This window comes from Pieris napi, chromosome 12 (assembly GCF_905475465.1).
Source record: "Pieris napi chromosome 12, ilPieNapi1.2, whole genome shotgun sequence".
Lineage (NCBI taxonomy): Eukaryota > Metazoa > Arthropoda > Insecta > Lepidoptera > Pieridae > Pieris > Pieris napi.
Genome location: NC_062245.1, coordinates 2,964,447 through 2,985,570, shown reverse-complemented (window position 1 = coordinate 2,985,570; position 21,124 = coordinate 2,964,447). Strand labels below are relative to the sequence as shown.

The following is a 21,124-nucleotide window of genomic DNA, read 5'->3' as shown; positions in this document are numbered from 1 at the left end:
AAAAATACAGAGGTTAGAGACCTTTAATCTACTTTTTATAACATCGGCGTCTTTTTTATTGCGAGTAACGAAAATTTAAATTTATTTAATTTAATCGTGAATAGGTTAATATTCTTATTTACCTATATACCAATTTCGCAGTTAATTTCCATATTCGATTCCCCAAGCGTAAATTATATTATTATGTGATTTTTCTTCACTTCTTGTTGAAAAGACTTGAACGAATAGTCAATCCTTTTACATGGCGAATACAGCGGAATATCTATGGCAATTAAAAAGAATATGTTCTAAACGTACTCATATATCCTCTCAGCAATTCCCTGGTCGTTCCGGAACCAATGAATCCCTAGGGCAAACGCTGAGGGCTCTTAGATTCTTTAAAATGACGCGTATAAAGAACACAATATGATAATTAATAATTCATGAGTTTTTCTGCTATAAAGAGGACAGAGACATTGTGACGCAAACTTCAAAACCAATCATGGAACGGAAGTTAATCGACGTATGGAGCCAAACAATACCTACTCTACTAGTGACTAGGCCCAATTTTGCATACATGTAACATACATAACAATATAGAAATATTTTATAAACATTATTTGCTAGTTATTCGTCTATAATAAACGAAATTATTAAAAAAAAATCCTTGATTTAGGTTATTGACAGACATCTCTTATTAGCTTAAGATACATATTCCTTAATTTGAACTTTTTCTTTTATTGCTATGTAATATGTGTGTATTACATATTTAGTTCTATTGAACTGAGGTATGTCATAACTCCTCCTTTCTTGGCGAGTCCTTTAAATTTCTTCTGTACAAACATTACCTGTCCACATCGTATCCCTAACTTTCATAATAACTACTAACTGACGTGAGACTGATGTGCACTTTTTCCTTTTTTTTTCATGTATCCTTTATTAGTTTAGTTTGTTTTTTTGTTTCTGTTTAGTTTCTGTTTAGTTTCTTTTTTTTTCTTAATTGTTTATGTAATATAATATGTATTTTGCACTACTTGCATACCTTATCTAATTTAATACATTTTTTTTCTCACAGCGGTTACCAGGAAGAGATCGCTCGACAGCGATAAGGCCGCGAGTTGCCTTTCCTTTAGATGTAATTATGTTAAATTTTTATATTATAATGCAACAAAGTGTAAGTAAATAAACAAAAAATAAGTACTTCAAAGTCCTTTGCATTTAAAAAGTCTGGTTAACAGACGTAGAACGACTTTCTTTTAAGTCCAAGTTGCGTATACGTTTCTATACATGTAGCGAACACACATACACTTCCGTAGCAGAAGCCTATCAGAATGACAATCGCCTATTGTCTATTGTTCGGCTCTTTGGTATCTTATACTGGGACACGGTCCGTTTTAAATGCGATTAGGAACTTTATTTCCGTTTTTTAATATGTATGATATGGAAATATATAAACTGTTATAATATTATTACGCCTGGTTCTTTTTGAGGAGCGTTGAGATTGGGCAATAAATTGAATATCAGTAATAAGAATTGCCTTGGCGTTAGAATTTTTCTCAGGTTTTTACATTAATAAGATCAGATAACGCCGATATGTATCAAGCTTGAAGTCAAAGAAGATAGCGCAATTTGCTTCAGATTAATAATTGCAAGTCATAAAATTGGTTTTCATTTTGAGAGTAAACATATAAAAGTAAGCACATATTTGTAACGGCAAGAGACTTAATTTTTATGATGAACAAATGACACACACACCACACCACACAACACAACAAAAAAAAACATGGCGATTAAAAAGAGTGGCGGAGAGTTTATTGCCAGTTCTTCTCTTCCGTACTACGCCCTTGATTTGAGAACTGGCACTAAATGTAAATGTAAAGAAGCATTTCATATACATTTATTTTTTATGGACGATCATAAGTGTATTACCTTTATGATTAAATGATTTTTGAATTTTGAACAGCGTTTTTGTTTGATACCTCTCGCATCAAATAGTGTTTTTTTTTTATTCAGAACTGGAGAAATGTTTGGCTTATTGGAGGGCACTGTCCAAAAGGTGCCTATTTAATCGCCGCTTAGCGTAAGCGTACAATAAATGAGACATTGATTCACGAAAAAAAAACAGTTTAATTATTTAAAGACGTGTTTATCTTGGTTCGCATATCAAAACTTACTCGGTTTGGCTGCCTTTGTGACTATGATTTCATCTCGCGCATTGTCTGAAACAAAGAAATTTAGATTTTATTTACATTTATAACCAAATCGGTTCAGAGCTCTGTGTGAGAAATAATTTTAAGAATTATGTTTTACAACAATTACGCGGCAAAAATAGTGTTAATAATGATATAATAATCTGCATATGCACCCGAGCATATAAATATCTATTAAAAATTCGTTATTCCGCTATTACGTTCAAAGACACTCATTTAGAAACGCCGGAACCATGTTTTATTCTTGTTGGGGTTTTTGAACTCTGTGACGTGTCCTGAATGTCATATGAAATATATACATATATATGTACATGTACTATTTAAGATTTATCTTTAGATCGTAAGTTTCTTATAAAAGGAGCCCGAATTCTCCATAGATTATTTAAATAAATTGGAAACTTCTCACATAACACGTATCTATGTTTCCTAGGTAAGAAAAAATAGTGTAATCTTGATGTAGTAATTATAAAATCCAATTTAAGAGCACCATATGTTGTAACCGAACGATATGAAAAGAAAAGATTCGAAATGAAGCAATGCACATAAAAATCTGGCGTTTGTACGATGCTACGACGAAATGTTAACACATAATATATCCTGGCTGGTTGGATGTTGCAATAGATGAAAAAAGTGTTATTCAGTCATTGTCCTATGCTCTGACTATTATAACACTCATTTGACACACACACCACTCCTACCCAAAATACGACTTAGGGATAAAAATTCAGAGAGACCAAGCTAGTATGACAATTATTTACTTTTTTAACCACACATTGTCTATGCTTGAAAACGAAATGCATTTTTGAGGATTCAACAAAGGAGACAAAAAATTAATACGTTTATGTACTACTTGAGAGCTTTATTTACTTTTGCTGACAAGAGAGGGGGGGGGGGGAATCTGGGGATTGCAGTAAATCTGCTTACGTAATACTTGAACTGCCCCTAAGCCTGACAAATGTATTGGATTTTGTCCAAAAACAAATCACGTCAGGACTTTTAATTTACTTCGAAAGATAACCTTCAGTTCAAGTATTTCTTTGCACTAGGCTACCGAGAAATCTAGTTTATAATGTACATGTAGATTGGAATAGGGAACGAGGTAGGGAAAGGGTTTCCCATATACAGTTTCATTGCGTGTATTGCATTTCGATTCGTCTAATTAGGTTTTAACACATTTTCAGACTTCACTTCTCGTTTGTATTTTCAATTTATTTTTGAATATCAATTTTGGAACATGTCTTTGAAGGTACAATTAGACCATTAACACCTCTTACAAAAAACAACAAAATATATCTCTCTCTCTTTTAAAAATCGAATAAAATGCTTAATATATATATTATTTGAGTCTTCGAAACGGTTTAGTTTAATTATTAACGGTAGGTACATAGTTACGGGAGAATATTTATAATATTAAAAAATATTTATTTTAATATTGACTGAGTAATTGTTGGCCAAGTGGCTTCAGTGTGCAATTGTCATTCCTGAGGTCGTAGGTTCGGTCCCCGGTCCAACACCAATAGACTTTGGAATTGTCAATTAATTAGACGTGAAAGGAAGAGTATAAAAAGCTTCTAATGTATTATTTAAATTGCACAGACTATAGCGACTTTACAAATTTATTTATTTATTTTTAATGATGGACCTATTTGTACAAGTTTTATGCACCTTTTAGGCGAGCTTTTAAAATACCATAGACCACTATAGTCGTGGAAATTTGCATACTTAAAAGTACACAGAGAATACCAGAAATCCTATCAGCAAGAAGTAAGGAAAACAAGAACGGTGACAATTTTTTTTTACTTTTCGCCCGCAGGCTATATCGCATAGAGAACGGTGACAACTGTACATACGTTTCACAATATTTTCCTATTCTCTCCAATTATGAGCGCAATGATTGAGGTCTCAGAGAAAGTCATAAATAATTGCGTTCTTTTACTATAGAAAGCATTGTATTCAAATGTTGTAGGGCTAAACTTTGTGACACCTAATGACCGTTTAAATGTACCTACCCACGCTTTACGGTTTTAACGTGTTTTAAAGTGAGCTAGTGCAGTGGGATTGTCGTAAATGAAAAGCTATAAGCTATAGTTTTAGAGTAAGATCAATGAAGCGTATAGACTTTGCGCATTCCCGGTAAATCCCGGCTACTTTATTTTTGTCTCAGCCATAATGATATCCTGGGAAAATAACCCTTTGCTCTTGAAAATATATGTTTGATAGTACAGATACCGGCAAACATCTTGAACAAATATCCAGGCCTGCGCAGAGGCGATTTTTAGGTATCACTGGAAGGAAGGGCGGCGGGCATTGGTGCGCGGCGGCGGGAGAGTGACGTGTCGATCGCTTGATTGGTAAATCAGTTGACATTTGTGTCCCGCGCTGCGCAAACTTTCCCCCACTCCCTTGTTTAATGTTCAAGATGTTTGCCGGTATCTGTATTTAGTATGTTGGAGCTGGATTTTAGACGGCAAGTAAGCCTTCATATCATTGAATCAAATCTTTAGAATACAATAAAATGCATGCGTGTCCACGAACCCTCGATTTGGTGTGTAATTACCCGTCAATAAAATGATTAAACATCCAAATTTATGTAAATATGGGATGTTACATGTTGTAAACATATTTTAATAATATATAGTCCGATTCTCAGCCCTGAGGTAGTTCGGTTCAATTCGGATGTGATGTTTGTTGGCGTAATAATGAATGACGTGAATAAATCCTACTAATATTATAAACGCGAAAGTTTGTAAGTATGGACGGATGTTTGTTACTCTTTCATGTAAAAACTACTGAATGGATTTTAATGAAAGTTTACAATACTATAGCTAATATATCACAATAACACTACAATTTATAAAGATATTGTGTGAATTGTCTAAAATATCAAGTAGGAAAAAATCTACCTACCATCTGTGAGCTATTCTGGCGTGCGCTGCCAAAACCGCTAGAGTTACATATGAAAATATGTTTATTTTAAATAGTCCTACAAAAAAACCCGCAACAGTATATATCTATGTCTTATGTGTAAGCCATTATAGCCAAAACAGTGAACCATAACTATGTACTATAAAAAATTCATAATTTATTTCAAATGCACATTTGGTAATGATAAATTAATTCTACTTAATGAAAATAGATACTTTTATCGCTGGCTACATCATTTGAACAAGTATTATCTTGGTCCTGCGCAGACGAAATCGCAGGCTTGTCATCAATAAATAATGAAAGTCATTTATAACTTTACTAGACAAGTACCTACTCAAATATTTAAAGACCCCAGAAACATATTTCGTTTAGCAACGTTTGTATAGCTAAATTATTTTTTTAAGAGCTACTTGCCCACTTACAACCCTTCCCTAGGTAAATGTTAGCAATTTGCCTCTATGCATAAGCCTTAAATCAAGGCCATAAGGATTCCTTTGTACCGGAAATACTATCTTAAGTATACTCCTGAAACATGATACGATGACCTTGTCTGCTGGCAAATTGTAAGAAAATCTTGTTGTATTTATAAACTACTTGTATAAACTTACCTATTTCGACCCGTAAAATCAAGCCTAATAGAAAACGAACTAATTTCATATATTCAGACACCAATATAAACGTCATTAAAATATTTAAGTTATTAATAAGTAGGTACTAATTTTATCGTAACAGTCTAAACCTTCTCTGAACTTCCACAAATATTTCAAGATCAAAATTAGCCAAATCGGTCTAGCCATTCTCAAGTTTCTCAAAACGAACAGCAAATCATTTTATTTACATATATAGATTGCGATCTTAGTTTGCGTGACAACGGTCTTCGCCGTATTCGTTTCAATGAAGAACTTTATAACTTCCTTAGTGCAAACATCGTCCCAATGAACGTCATAAGTCCAACGTCATTACTACCATTTTAAGCTAGACGACAATTGACACTACCCTTAAAAACACTTCATAAGTATCTGTCATTGATCTCTTTTATACGAACGTAGTTCTTTATTGGGGCCGTCGAATCGCTCTTATCTCGAATCAAGTTAAAGCTTTTAAAACCCTTCTAGCCAGAGCTTTACATCAAATGGATCACGATACCCTTGAGCTTGAATGTTGGCGGAAATCGAATCAAGGTCACTAATATAGTGTGTATAACTATACTGCTATAAAAAGTGGACAAAAACAAAGGAGCGACACTCACACATGCACGAATATATAATATACCATAGACCAATAAATCGATTCTTACAAGTGTAATCAAAAGATTTGTAAGTTATCAAAATCCTACAACACAGAATAGTGATAGGTGATAAAAGAATAAAAAATCAAAATTAATTAACAAATACATATTTTCAGTCTGTGCAGCACAAAAATTCAACAGATTATAAACACTGATAATTAATTATTTTACTTAACTGCTTTCCAGAACTGTCTTATATTTGTTTCTATTTGAACTTTGACATCACATTATTTATGGTAAGAGATATTGTAGTTAGTGTACCACAGATTAAAATGCAAGCTAATCACTTTCACTACCAGCTTCCTTAAATTAGGGCATTAAACCCCAACTAAGTTGGACCGTTTTTAAGGTTATGCCTATTCTACATTATAAATAAAAATAATAAATAGCGAACGAAAATATGAGTGTTAGAATAAATTATCAAAATTCAACAGCAGCTAAATCCATGACCTTAAGAATCCATAAATTTTAATAATTTAAATGACCGTATCTTCCTCAATCAGAAATGTAAATAAATAGGAATTGAAATTTAATATCACGACCGAGTAATCAAATCATTATTCGATTATGACTAACTGGTTGTAATTTATACGCGGCATCTCACGCACTATAAAACCATTAGAAGATCATAAACTAATTAAGATTAACACTCTCTCAGACGCTTTTTACACGAATGGAGCGTTCTAACAGTTTATTTGAACCTTTTTGTATACATTATGTATGCCATCTATGGCTAAATGTTTTTTGTTGAATATAATTTAAATTAGCTGTAGGACTACGAAATAAATAAATATGTATTTTTTTCATTTCGATATGTTAGGTTGTAACATAACATGACGAAGTATGACCTGTGTCCTGTCGGTCAAAATTCACTCAATGCCAGAGGGCTCGCGAGTGCGTTGCCGGCCTTTTAAGAATTGGAACGCTCTTTTCTTGAAGGACCCTAAGTCGAATTGGTTCGGAAATACTTCAGTGGGCAGCTGGTAATATGTCGGGAGTCGCACTTAGCGTAGGCGTAAGTCTGTTTTTTAAAGTAATATACGGATTTTATCTATGCCATCTTTATTTACGTGACCATAAATTGTGCTTAGATGGTTTTCTATTGTATTATTATTGATGATAAGAGTCATTTTTGTATAGAAAGCTTATACAAAAACATTATAGTGGCCATGCGTCGTTGCCATGGATAATTTATTAATTAATATTTCGTTGCAATAACATAATAAAATTGACCAAATTAAATGAAAAAGAGGACAACTGGCGGCCTTATCGCTTTCGAGCGATCTCTTCCAGGCAACCACTAAATACAAATTCTGTATTAACCGAGGTGTTTATGTATCCTAGATTGCCCATGCTGGACAACATCGCACTTTAGATATAAATTTCAAGAGTAGTTTCAATTGATAATTAAATATTAATATGATTTTTCGGTATGTTGTCAAAACATTATTTTGTATAAAAGGATGCAGTAACATCGCATCGTTGTTGTAATAATTTTCAGTTCTTGTCTATTGTTATGCTGATTTTCATGTCCACATTCACGTTTACATATAAATATGAAGCCCCTACAACTCCTAAAAGACATTATCGAACATATGACCAATTTAAATACGCTATATTATGTATATGTACGTAAAGTTTTTAATTAAATAGCAGTAAGTAATATAAGTACATTAGTACTAAAATAAAAGGACTAAATCTCACGTTTCCTACTTCTTAAGTTAACAATAACCTGCCAGGTGCAATCTCAACCCTTCTAAACCGCAACAATATTTTTCATTTCAAAAACTTCTCTGCACAAGCTAGGTGTACGTTGGTTTATTTATATTGAATATATGCAAATTTTATTACTTAACTAATTTGGAGGAATCTTGCTATAAAGAACTGCAATGGATTCAGTCATACAAATAATTTTGATATTTTATGACAGTTATAAAAAAAAGATGAGTAACTCCTTTTCATGGGATTAAAAATATTACATGAAATTAACTTCAGGGCTTACGCATTTTGCATCTGTTGAATTTTTTTCTTTATTAACTGATAAAACCTGTGTTGGCTAAACAAAAACAAGATTATTAGATTTGATCCTCGGACCTTAGTGTAAAACGCATTTATATAATTACTGAACCAGGCTATGTGTACTATACCGATATGTTTTTCTAATTATTTCAATAGATAGATAAAATGTACGAGAGTAAGGAGATATCAAACCTGATGTGAGCTGATGCAGACCACGGCTATGCAATCACAATCATGTGAGTGCCACTGTAACAAAAGAAATTAAATTGTATTAGTATTTTTATATCGTAAGCGTTTATTATATAGACATAGATTACAGAATATTTGCGCATAGTGTTGCTATCAAAAGCGCTAAAAATAGCGGGTTGTAGAAATCATTAGTGTGGATTATATGGTAATTTAACTCAAAATATTTTTTTTTAAATCTTTATATATATATAATTCTTCTGTGAGTGTGTCTGTCACTGAACTTCTCTCAAACGACTGGACCGATTTTGATGAAATTTTTTGTGTGTGTTCAAGGGGATCTAAGAATTGTTTAGATTCACAAATCAGCCCGCCAGATGGCGCTGCAGTCGGTACTTTCATACTTTGCTTTATAACGTCTGTCGGGTCCACTAGTACCTATCTAAATTTATTGATTCAACCAAGATTATTATAAAACATGGGGTTGTTTATATAATTTTCAATTACATTAATTGTTGAATTGTGATAATTAAAACAATTGCTCTTACGATGCAGAAAAACATCTTTAATACACCGGCACACATGTATCAGGCACAGAATGCTGATCACCTACTTGTTAATAAAAAGAACATCAAAGAAACGGATGCAATCTGAAGCCAATATATAGGGTTGTTATTATTATTAAATCAAGTATTTTATCCAGATCGGTTCATATTAAAATTTATGCAGCAGGTGTTCGAAATTCAAACTCTCAACAAGTAGATGAAAGGTGTACATTGTAACGAGATATCGTATCTGTACATGAATAAATTATGCAGGCTCAGGGTCTTCAAGATCTCCAAGATAATTCCGGTACTCCATATTTATCCGTTTTGCATATATTTACAAAATATTTATCAACCAAATTGGTATATTAAAAACTTAAGATATCTTATAATGATTGCGTTACCAATGACGTTTTAACTGTCTTTAATAATAATGAAATTTAGGGTCTGTTTCACAATGTATGGATAAAGTACCAAATAGCTATGCAACACATACATTATTTGGAAGATAAATTGTGCTATTTGACACTTCATCGGACTCATAACTTTTGATGGACTTTATGTGACGAATAGCGCTATCTGACAGTCGTGAAACGCAACAATAGTGTTTATCCTACCAATAAGTAATAAATAGCTAATTTGGAACTTATGTACAACTTATCCGTACATTGTGAAACAGAGCCTTAGAATGTTATTATATATATTGTTACTAGCCGTTTCGCGCCCGCTTTGCTGGACGAATTAAAATAAATTTTATGTTTCATTATTTTATTTTTTTTCATATTTTTATTATTCTTCTTTTTAACTTCCCGCTAAGAAAATTGAAATATTTCGAAAATCGAGTTTTTAACAGATGTTGACGTTTTGCGGTTCTAGGAAGCCTCTTTTGTTTTTATTAGCGGGAAAATTTTTCATAAAAGTAAAACAGAAATAAAAAAATGAAGGAACGTTGGAATTAAAAAAATAAATAGCCATAAACCATCTAGGAAAAATTTCATGTCGATACGATCAGTGGTTTAAGCGTGAAAGAGCCTCAAACGAACACCATTTTCTTTTTATATATATATTGTTATGTATAAAGTTACTAGGTTAAAATGCTTCCAAATTGGACGAGTAAACACCAATGTATTCCGTTTGGGACGGATTCTTAAGACGCATAGATGTTTCTGTCCCACGGGCGATTTCACTTTTTAATCAGTAAGAAGTAATTATAGTAAACTAATAACGGTTTTTAATATAAGCCCGTACATAAGTGGAACTTAAATTGCTGTTTCTCTAGTTCTCGTGACAATTTGATTCATGCAAGTAAATAATTTACTAGAATTACACATACCGCCTCTGTGGTTTAGTCAACGCTAGATTAATTACTGGCGTTTAACCTGAAGTTCCTAGATTCGATTACCAATGAAATATTAGCCGGTTCAGTTTTGGAGGTACCGTACTCGATTTGGCTAAAATGAAGTATTATTATTGTAACAGCTGTAGGAGTGGGATCTTTTCTACGTAGTGGTAAGTTTAAAAATAGTCAGTTTATAGTAAATACAGCAACTACTTCACTTCATTTCAGCCAAACGACTAACTAAACATAATTTAAAACATTATTATAAAAATTAGCGTTAAATTTTATGATAAAAGGTAACAAGCAAATTCATAATATATTCCAGGTAAGGGGAGTATAGCAAAATATTCAGAGCTGCGTAATTTTCATTACGTTGTTCGTAATTTCAGCTGAAATAGAATTCCTGGCATAGTTTTAAATTATCCATTATACCCGACTGACATTTCTTTGTGAGAACCTGCGAAGTGGTAACTTTTAATTTTTTCCTTTGAGATCTAAAGAGATTAATTTTGTTCTCCGTTGTAATATTTTTAGTCTTAATTTTTTTTCTAAAATCATAATAGTGAATTCATATTCCTGAACTTAAATAAGTTTCATTGTCGTTACACGGGACCCAGGAAAATACTGACATAGAACTTAAAAGATAATCGAAAGTTTATTCTTTTCTCTCTTCAGGCCTATATCCGCCCGCGCTTTCATGAGTCAACAACAGTCATGAGCAATGACGTCGGTGACTGTCAACTGTCATGTCTGCGAGACGAGACCACACACTTGAGTCAGATCATCTGTTTTACCGTGTCACAATTCTTTGTGCGCTAATATATTAATCTTTCTTAGATTACACAAACGTAAATGTTTTAGTAAATTTGATTCGCACTAATAATTAACATAATGCTGCTAAAATTAATACACCAATCACGGGTTAAATATAAAATGCCAGCTGTCAGTTGTCACTCGCGACGTATACTAAGGTTGAGATTGATAAACGAGAGCGCTAAATCTGACTTCCGTACGTCAAAAATGTATTTTGACATAAGATACGCACGCTATGTGTATATGTATACTCTAAGCACGACCACAATTGTTTATATCCATCACCTATAAAATGAAGCATGTAATGATGAATGAATTTTTCATAACCGGCCCATTAGTTCAAAAAATTACTTCCTGCAAACTCAATGCAAAATTCTCACCACGCATGTTATTTTAGGTTTACATACAAAACATTTTGGCACCCGGCTTTCTCATATTTACCATCACTGTATGAACGTATATAAAAAAATTATGCACTTCGGGATTTCAACAACTCGGGGTTAAAAGTCGCTCGCTAACACTTCCACATTTACCAATGTACATTTAACACTGCAATAAACGTTTTTAAACCATAATCACTGTAGGCGTATTCAAGGCAGTCTTAGATTGTGTAAATAGGATAAATCGTCTCAGTTCGTGTTACCACTGACCGTGTATTTGCATACTTAGCGCGGTATCACGCGAGACTTCCTATTACCCTACACCATTCGTCACACCTTAATGCCCGCAATAATACATCTCTAATAATAAAGTAACAAATTGATAAAAACTAGTCATTTTGCTGAAAATAAGTCTAAAGCACACTCAGGTAGTGTTTTTACGTATACAATTGCGATCGTTACTACTTATGTGCTATAAATAAAGTTATGAAAGGCGGCTCTTATCTTTTTAACTGACTTAAACAAACACGAAGAGGTATTAAAATTAACAGTTTCACACAATACAGTACATCCTAGAAAAAGCAAGACTTTCTGCTAAATAACGTACCTTCTATATTAAACCCTTTTTTATATTACAGGGGAAAACGAGCAGGGGGGATCAGTGGGCAGCTGGTTCCACATAATGGTGGAGCGCGGGAAAAACTGCCTAAAAACGCTCAGTTGTGGAACGATTGACGTCGAGGTGACAAGAGTAAAATTTCGTATTCTGCATCGACATCCGATGATAAAACTCAGCTGCAGGTATTAATTCGAACACTCCCCAATCTCCATGGTAAATACGGTTGATGCAGAGAGACCCCACATCTCTACGCAACGACAAGGGATGAAGCCGCTCGGAGACTGGTGATCCTACGGCGACTTAGTTTAGTATTAGAGCATTATACCTACAAAGTAATTGAACGAATTCTTTATAATCCGATAAACACATACCACAGGTGGACGAAACCAGTTACTACATGGAGAGGCCCACCAGGCAAACGCTACAGAGGTAGACCCTACGCTCGATGGGATAATGACACCAAAAAACGGGTCACCAATGGATCTAAATAGCTCGGGAAAGAGAAAGATGGCAAGCCTAGGAGGAGGCCTTTACCGGAGAGGGTTCCTGATACATACTAACTGAAAAAGATATTAAGTAACACATAGGATAATGAGATAATATGTGTATCAGGAAATAATTTAAGGCTTAAATAAATAAATATATATATATAACACCATACCAATCCAATGTTGTTATATGAATGTATTGAAGATATGACCATTAAAACATCGAGCACAATTTGAGAAGGTAAATAACCCGTTATCAGTTATAGTCAATACATAAGTAATAGGAAATGATAACTGCGCAATAAATCAAATGGTACAAGCTATTAAATCGTATCGTATTACAGATGCAAGTGGATACGGCGCCTACTATTGAAATGCAAGGATGGAAAAGCGACAATCTTTGCATGAAATAACAAAATAAAATAATTATAGAATGAAATGGTGGGACATGGTAAGTGAAGGGAAAAATACACAAAGAAGGTGACGGAGTTCGTGATAAAAAGAGATTAGAGAATGCAGGTGAGCCGATGGGAGAACGATATAAATAGGTTAGCCGGGGTAGAATGGTATAAAATAGCGAAGGAGAGATCAACATAGCGACATTTCGAGGATACAAGAGGCAAAATGATAAGTTGTATGTAATAATAGTAAATAAAGTATGAAATAATAAAAAAGATTAAGTGCAGCAATTTAATTTATATTATGTGATATATTTAATAAGCTAATTATATATATATTACTTTTAAAGACTCCTAAAGGCCGGAACGCTCCAACTCATTTACTCTGTTTTATTTTTAAAAAGGTACTTCTACAATATACGTTATATGTCATAAAAACGTAATAAAAAGCTGAATAAAATTTATACGAGCCATATTTAGGAATCCACCAGTGATACAAAACTGGTTTACTTTTATAAATATAGCAGTTAGTGCGAATTTCTAAATTAAATACCTAACCGACAACGAAATGTTAATTAATTTACAACCCTTTCATGATAATGAAGTCTTCAACAAGCATGCGACCTCATAACATTTGCTTTTAACTTATTACATTTGAAACATGCCATGATAAGCATGTACAATTATATAATGATTCTTGGAAAACAAAAGATAATTAAAAAATAAAATAAAAAAAACGCGTGGCACTCGGGGACTGCCGCGGTTATTACGCGTTAGGTCATTTTCGTTACGGAATTTCTTGATTCGGTCGCCGCGCTCAAAGCCCGCGATAAAATCTATGCAATAGCTTAATATATAAATATAATTATTTGAGTCATCATAAGCTGTACTTTTGTTATAGGGGTAGCAATCCAGACGTTTTTGTGTGCAATTTCGATTAACAAGTATTGTTTCAATAACAGTTGCGCTGATGCAGCATTGGTATCGCGTACCAACACTCAACAGTTGGCGGAATCATAATCGGTTCGTCTAACCCCTAACACAGGGTGGTGACTTCTGACCAATCACTATAAAACGAATCGCGCCATCGCTCGTTTCGATTTTCGCTTCACACTGGTGCGGTTGATTACGTGGTTGTAAACTATCCAACATAAATGTTGTTTTTAATTAAAATATTTCCTGAGATTTTGGTTCAACTAAACGTTTTATTTTAGTATAGATTCTTACCGCTCGTTGGGCCTTGTAAGGCAACTAATTTGAGTTTTACAAGAAACTTTTCAAAGGTAGTAAAAAGGGTTATTAATGAGCATTCTTGACTTTATATGTTATAATTTGTAACTTAATTGTTCAGTATGTGTTTTTACAACTCGTTTCATAATAAACGATATCTCATATAATCGTTATGTGATACTAAAAAGATAATTATTTTATAAGAATAATGGGGTGTTCACTGAGCCAATGTATGGTAAGATTTGTTTTTCAGGTTATTGAAAATAACTACATTCCATTATGCATTTTATAGCTTTGTTGATGTAGCGGTTTCAGTTTTTATTGAGAGCGGTATGATGTTACAATAAAACATTTAGAGCAAATAAATGGTATAATTTGAAAAACTAACTCACGTAATTTATTGATATACATAGGAATATATTTTACTGAGGTATTCGCCACATTTATAATACTAGATGGCTATTTAGTTTTGTCATATATATAGATTATTAGAGTACTTATATCGCTATTAAAAAGTGGGGGTTAGTGAAAATTAAGGGCTGTAATTATTATTTTTAATAGTTTACGACCTATTCTCAGACGTGCACAAAAAACACATAAAAAACGCTCAATATATTTCAGAGGAGGTTTCTAACCTAAACCAGTATTATTTAAAGTAATTAATTTTCTATTTTAAACTTAATTCCGGCTACATATCACCGGAGATAAAATTTGGCTTTTTAGCGTAGTTGTATCTAGATTAGAGTGTATGTATCTAGATTTTAACAGCACATATAATTAATATATCTGAAAGACTAGTCACAGTATCACTCATTATTGTGTATATATTTTCATCCGAATAGAATTTATATAGTATATCAAGTGAGCAAGCAGACCCTGGTTAACTAAAACGGGCACTCGAATGACTCTTAGGGACGATGGCCCAAACATTTTCACGCATTCATTGTTCCCTTTAATAACAATGAACAATGATTCCAATGTTTAACGGTGAGTGTTATTGCATATTATTTAAGCTGTAATTTTTGTACAGTACTGTTCATGTTATACAATTTAACATGGGACTTCCGTTTAAAATTATAACGTACAGTCAACTCAAAACATTCTACTACGAATAATGAGTGGGCAAAATACTTTTATGGCTTTCGTATCAATGATACTACTTGGTAACGTACATGGCGAATAACTAAGCAAAAGTTATTCGTTGGGACGGGTTCCTATAAAGAACCCAACCAATTCGACTTAGGGTCCTTCAAGAAAAGAGCGTACCAATTCTTAAAAGGCCGGCAACGCACTCGCGAGCGCTCTGGCATTGAGAGTGTCCATGGGCGGCGGCATCACTTAACATCAGATGAGCCTCCTGCCGGTTTGCCTCCTGTTCTATTAAAAAAAAAACTATAAGTTTGCATGCAAAAATGTCTGCTCTATGCCCCATTGAAGGGTTATATGAAATACGCTTTTGCGTCGTGTTTTTGGCAATTTCAAGATAAATTTCATCCAAATTAAAGCTTCAAAAGCCCCATAGTGCCTTGCTCTTGAAAGTCAGAGATGCGTGAAATTTGCCCTTGTCTCTATTTCACCAGTTCTCTGATAGGTATTAGCGCGCGTGGCTGATTCCTTTACAATCCCTTGAAACGCCCTTCAAAGGGGAAATGCCTTTGAATTGCAGGTGCATCGCAGGCAGTCAGCATAAAAATGCGAACTCTAGCCTTCCTCTAGACGAAAAAATGTATAGAAATTGTGCATAAAGAGAGACCACGATACAAGTATTAGAAGTGAATTTAAGAACAATATTGGAAAAAAATCTATTTTGGATTAGCAAAGATTTATAGACAATTTACTTTAATTTATCACATTTTATTAAATTAAATACTCATTTAAATTATGAAAGTTCGTTACTTGAATCTTGATTATAATATTAAGATTTCTCTATCCTGGCGAAGAAAAAATTATCTGGTTTCCGTTAACTTTTTAAAATATGTTGTACATATCTATCTAATACCATAGATTACGCGCATCTACGGGATCGCATTAAAATTCCTTAAATATCTTTTAGATATTATTCTGCCAATTTATAGATACAGCACGTATTGCTGTGTAGTTTCTTAGAGCACGGAAATTTATTATGTCAAGAGATAAATCAAAATAAATCAGTGGCGCTACAACATTTTTAGGACGGAGCCTCAGATTTCAGTATATGTTTCATGATCATTTGTAAATCTAATAGGCAAGTAGGTGATCAGCCTTCCGTACACACGCCGTCGTATTGTGCTAAGGCAATCCGGTGAAGGAAAATATAGTGAGGATATTTTCCTTCACCGTAGAACTCCAATGTGGTAAAATATGGAGTGATATATGGATGAGTATGTAAACCTTCCTCTCGAATAACCTTTTATGATCAAAACCGCATTAAAATTCGTTGAGTTCGCCCACAGCGACTCTGATTTATATAATGTATAGTAAAGATTACAAGCCGTTAAAAACTAATAAATTAATAGCCTAAACAATGTTTAATCACGTGCGGGGGTTCAGGTCAATATCCTAACCACGTGTTAACCTCATTTATTACACAATCTGGATCAAACCAATTATTTTACTAAGCGTGCTGGATGGGGTTTATGATTAGATTTTTACTAACATATATAAAACGAAACAAAGATTTCTATAAAATAATTATTTATATTATATTGGTAACTATGTACCCGTTAATATTGTACAATAATGATAAATATATGGGAGGTCTAAATTTACATACAAACCTGTGTATCTGTTATAAGTTGTACATAAAGTCTAGACTCTAGAGTATTGAATTAATATAAGCTTTTTGTGAATTATTTTTATAGGTACCTACTTAGATACTCAAAAGCACAATTTTTGTAAAAAAGTTTTTTTGAGGTGTACATTGCTTTAAAATGTATCAACGATGCGGTATGGAGTGCCGAATTATCTATAGTCACTTTAAAACAGAAGGATTCAACTAAACAAACAGCTTCCCTAACATCTTCTTAGAACTTCTCAGAAATGGAGTATCTTGTTTAGATTAACATTCTTTGAACATTATCTTAACAAATGTTTTTAAGAAACAAATAGCGAGTTTAATTTAAAAATAGTAGCTTTTAGGCTTTGCTTATGTTTATATTTTATATAATGGGAAAGTAATTACGCCATGTTGATACATTTAATAGAGATCAAATCTCTCGTGAAACGTAAATTAATCAATAAAGCTTTTTATAAATTTGATGAATATTTAAATGATAATAATCCTTGGGAATGATATGCAAAACTATTCCTCCTCAAAACTTAGCGATTAAAAAGAGTTGTAAATGTAAATTTAGAATTGATTTAAATTCTTTCTGACGTTCATAAGTGTACTTGTTTACCTATGAGTTATTTTGACTTTGACTTTAACATTTTGAGAATTAATAAAATCTCACTAATGACTAGGCTGCCCATTAATAAATATCATACAATATAGACATAATGACTTTAAAAATTATAATGAAATTTGGTTCGTCCCGAACAGAGAGCATCATGTATAATAATGAGTTCGTTTCGTAATTACATCTCAATATGGTGTGACTTCCTGTGTTATTAGTTCACAGTCAATTGGAGGGTACATTATAACTGTTCATTTGTAATTTTTGTATGAATGTGACTATTGTATGACCGTAGACTAAAATTTCCCTTCTAGATAGTCTAACATAAAGTCGCTCACGTCTGTGCCCTTAGGGTGATTTAGAGATTAAGGACTACGTATGATTCCGGTATATCAAAAACGTATTAGGTGACATACAGAAGTCATACTTGGCGCTATGCCACGACCATGAATGATACCTTTACAGCTAACCACTGGCTGGCACACCACTGGGTGTTACAACCCTTGGTCATAGCCACAGATTCTGTATTATATGTTTCGTGAGCTTTTTGCACACGCCGCCAATTTCTTAAGTCCGAGGCATGCCGTTTCCTCATACTGCTTTCCTTTACCATAAGAGCGATTGTTAAGTTCGTTTACAGAGAAATCTATTGGTGCACGTCCAGGATTCGAACCTATGACCACAATGATGAGTTGCAATCTCAAGCCACTAGTCCAACACTGCTATCTACTACTGCTACTACTATCTACATGACATATTTAGAACTATGTACTATGGTCAAATCATAGTATTCTTCCACAGTGATACCACATTACTAATCTACATTGCACCCATGCGGAACAGGTTTAGCTCGCAAGAGTTTTGACAAGGGCTCTCTAAAGTCTTGGGGGAAAAAATTGGCATAACATTCTATGAGACCATGAGCAAAAGGCCCTCAAAGTTTTACCATCATAGGGTAACAGCCAACCAGAGTAGCACTTCGAGTTCTTCCTGCTATACAATGTACATACATCATCATAATATGTAATCTGGACTAACTTCTCGAAAGAAATCTGAAAAATAATGTCTTGGATTTACAACTAAAAAGTAGTAAAATCCCAAGTTGTCCCTTTGAACTTTTCATTCCGAACCCTTGATTAATTTTGGTCATGTTATAGAAATCAATTTGATTTAATTCTCACATAAATTCGGTATTTTTATTTAATTAAACTTAAAAATAACAATAAAATAATCAGGAACATTTAAGGTCAGTCAATATGACAATTACGAATTGTGCACAAAATGAGCGCGTGATTGCAGACCGCTGGCAGTTTGGCCGATAACACATCCTCGTCCGGTATACGTATCATTGTTGTTAGGAGCCCGTAGAGGTCCGGTGTAAAATGTGTGACAAAACAATTGACAATCGAATATCATGGCCACGTGACAAGCCATTCCCATATGATATTAAACGGGCCTCCAGCAAGGTAGTTGTCTCGGGGCACTGACTTTCTTACTGTTTCGTTCTGGTTTCCATTTTATAAGCGATAGTACTTTGAAATCAGTAGTTCAAGTAGTAAAATAATTAACTCTTAATGACATAGATGGTAAGATTATAGATCACTTGACAACGGAAAAGTCAGCGCAATCTTGTGGTCTCAAAACAAATCAAACTTAAATCGGTTAGAAACTAATAAAGTAACTAAAATTCAAAAAAGGCTGTTCTACTCAAAGCATGGACCCTTATATCTGGGTAATAATAAAACTTACCACTCAGGTAAACACAGGTGCATTTAAATTACTGCACCGATTCGGGGTCTCGCAAAAAATACAGAATAACGCAGCTGGCATCAAATATTCGCATTTGGACTCGACTGTTTCATAATTATATTAGACTAGCAAACTCGGCGAACTCCGTTTCGCCACCAGATGGCTTCGTTTTATGTAACATTTCGTTTGGTGATCCCGCTTTTCTGTTGAAATTTTGAAGAACTGAACTGAAATGAAGAACAGCCTAGTAGGAAAATATGGAATTTGATTTAATGAGTTGTGAGAAACTGCAATAGTAAGAAACGTTTATTAAACATGGACTGTTAAAGACACAAAAAGACGCTTCAAAGCTTATGGGGTGTGGTGTTACCGTAGCATGTTGCAGCTTATAATGATGGTCAATGTTCAAGAGAAGAAACGGGCTGATAGAAAAAAGAAGTCGTGGTTGCTGAACGTGCGTGGATGGACTGGCATCACATCCGCCAGGGATCTTTTTAGATTAGAGCAATATACCTGGCAATTCGTTAACAGCCGACCTTTAGCGATGAAGTAGCACCACAAGAAGAAGATGATTATACCGAATATTAATCCATATTGTCTTATACAATAAATATTAACTACCTATCTCTCAATGAAAATATTCAAATAAAACAGCACTTCTACAACATCAAGTAAAAACAGTACCAATAATGTTCATAAATTAAATAACAGGCAAAAAGTTTAAGGGATTAGGTGAGTTATCCGTTACGTTTATTATTATTGCTTACCATATTAAACATTCCCATTGGGTGGCATATGTTAACCAAATATTTAATTCGACGTTATGAACGATAATCGATTTGACTACCGTTTGGGAAGTCGTAAAAAAATGGGCACAGTAATCAAACAAGCTTATTTATCGCTCTAATTATATATTTAACTTATTATGAAGCAAGTTTCAGTTTCATCATCGGACGTCAAGTCAGAATACGAAACTTCACCTGTATCACCACGACGTCCATAATTCCTAAAAAGCCGGCAACGCACTGGCGAGCCCACTGGCATTGAGAGTGTCCATGGGCGGTATCACTTAACATCATATGAGCCTCTTCTCCCTTTGCCCACTGTTTTATAAAAAAAGCAATTGCATTATTATTGTTTTAATAGAATAAACGGGCACATCCGATTTTAGGCGATACCACCACCTATGTTCTTGCCAGAAGGTACGTGAGTGCGCTGCCGGCTGGTTGAGAATTGTTTTCTTCTTGAAGGTCTCTAATTCGTATTGGTTCGGAAAAACTTCCATAAACAGCTGTCTCCGTATAGAAGACGCGCTGCATTAGAGTCTAGGCAATTTAATTTTAGTAATACAAACAAATTAATTACAACTAATAATAATTAGCTACATCCTATATTTAGTTAATGAAGAAGTAATAATATATTACTTAACTTAATATATTACATAACTTATTGGGGCAAAGCAAGCGCTATTATGACACATAAAACTTCTCAGTAAAAGATGTCCATTATCACATTAACACCTTTACGTCACACACCGTTACAAATGTCTATCTAATCTCTATAAATACATTTGGGTAACCCA

The 21,124-nt window shown here is 33.7% G+C and overlaps 1 protein-coding gene across 2 annotated transcripts in view; it reads right to left on the bottom strand.

The window, feature by feature from the left end:
• Positions 1 to 21,124, bottom strand: part of LOC125054415 (myosin-I heavy chain) — an 88,550-nt gene that overhangs the window by 62,807 nt on the left and 4,619 nt on the right. For both annotated transcript variants that reach the window (XM_047656296.1, XM_047656297.1), the window contains exons 2-3: positions 8,614 to 8,667; positions 2,154 to 2,198 (exon numbers count right to left, since the gene is read on the bottom strand). The gene's annotated coding sequence lies outside the window, so the exon portion shown is untranslated. The remainder of the gene's footprint in view (positions 1 to 2,153; positions 2,199 to 8,613; positions 8,668 to 21,124) is intronic.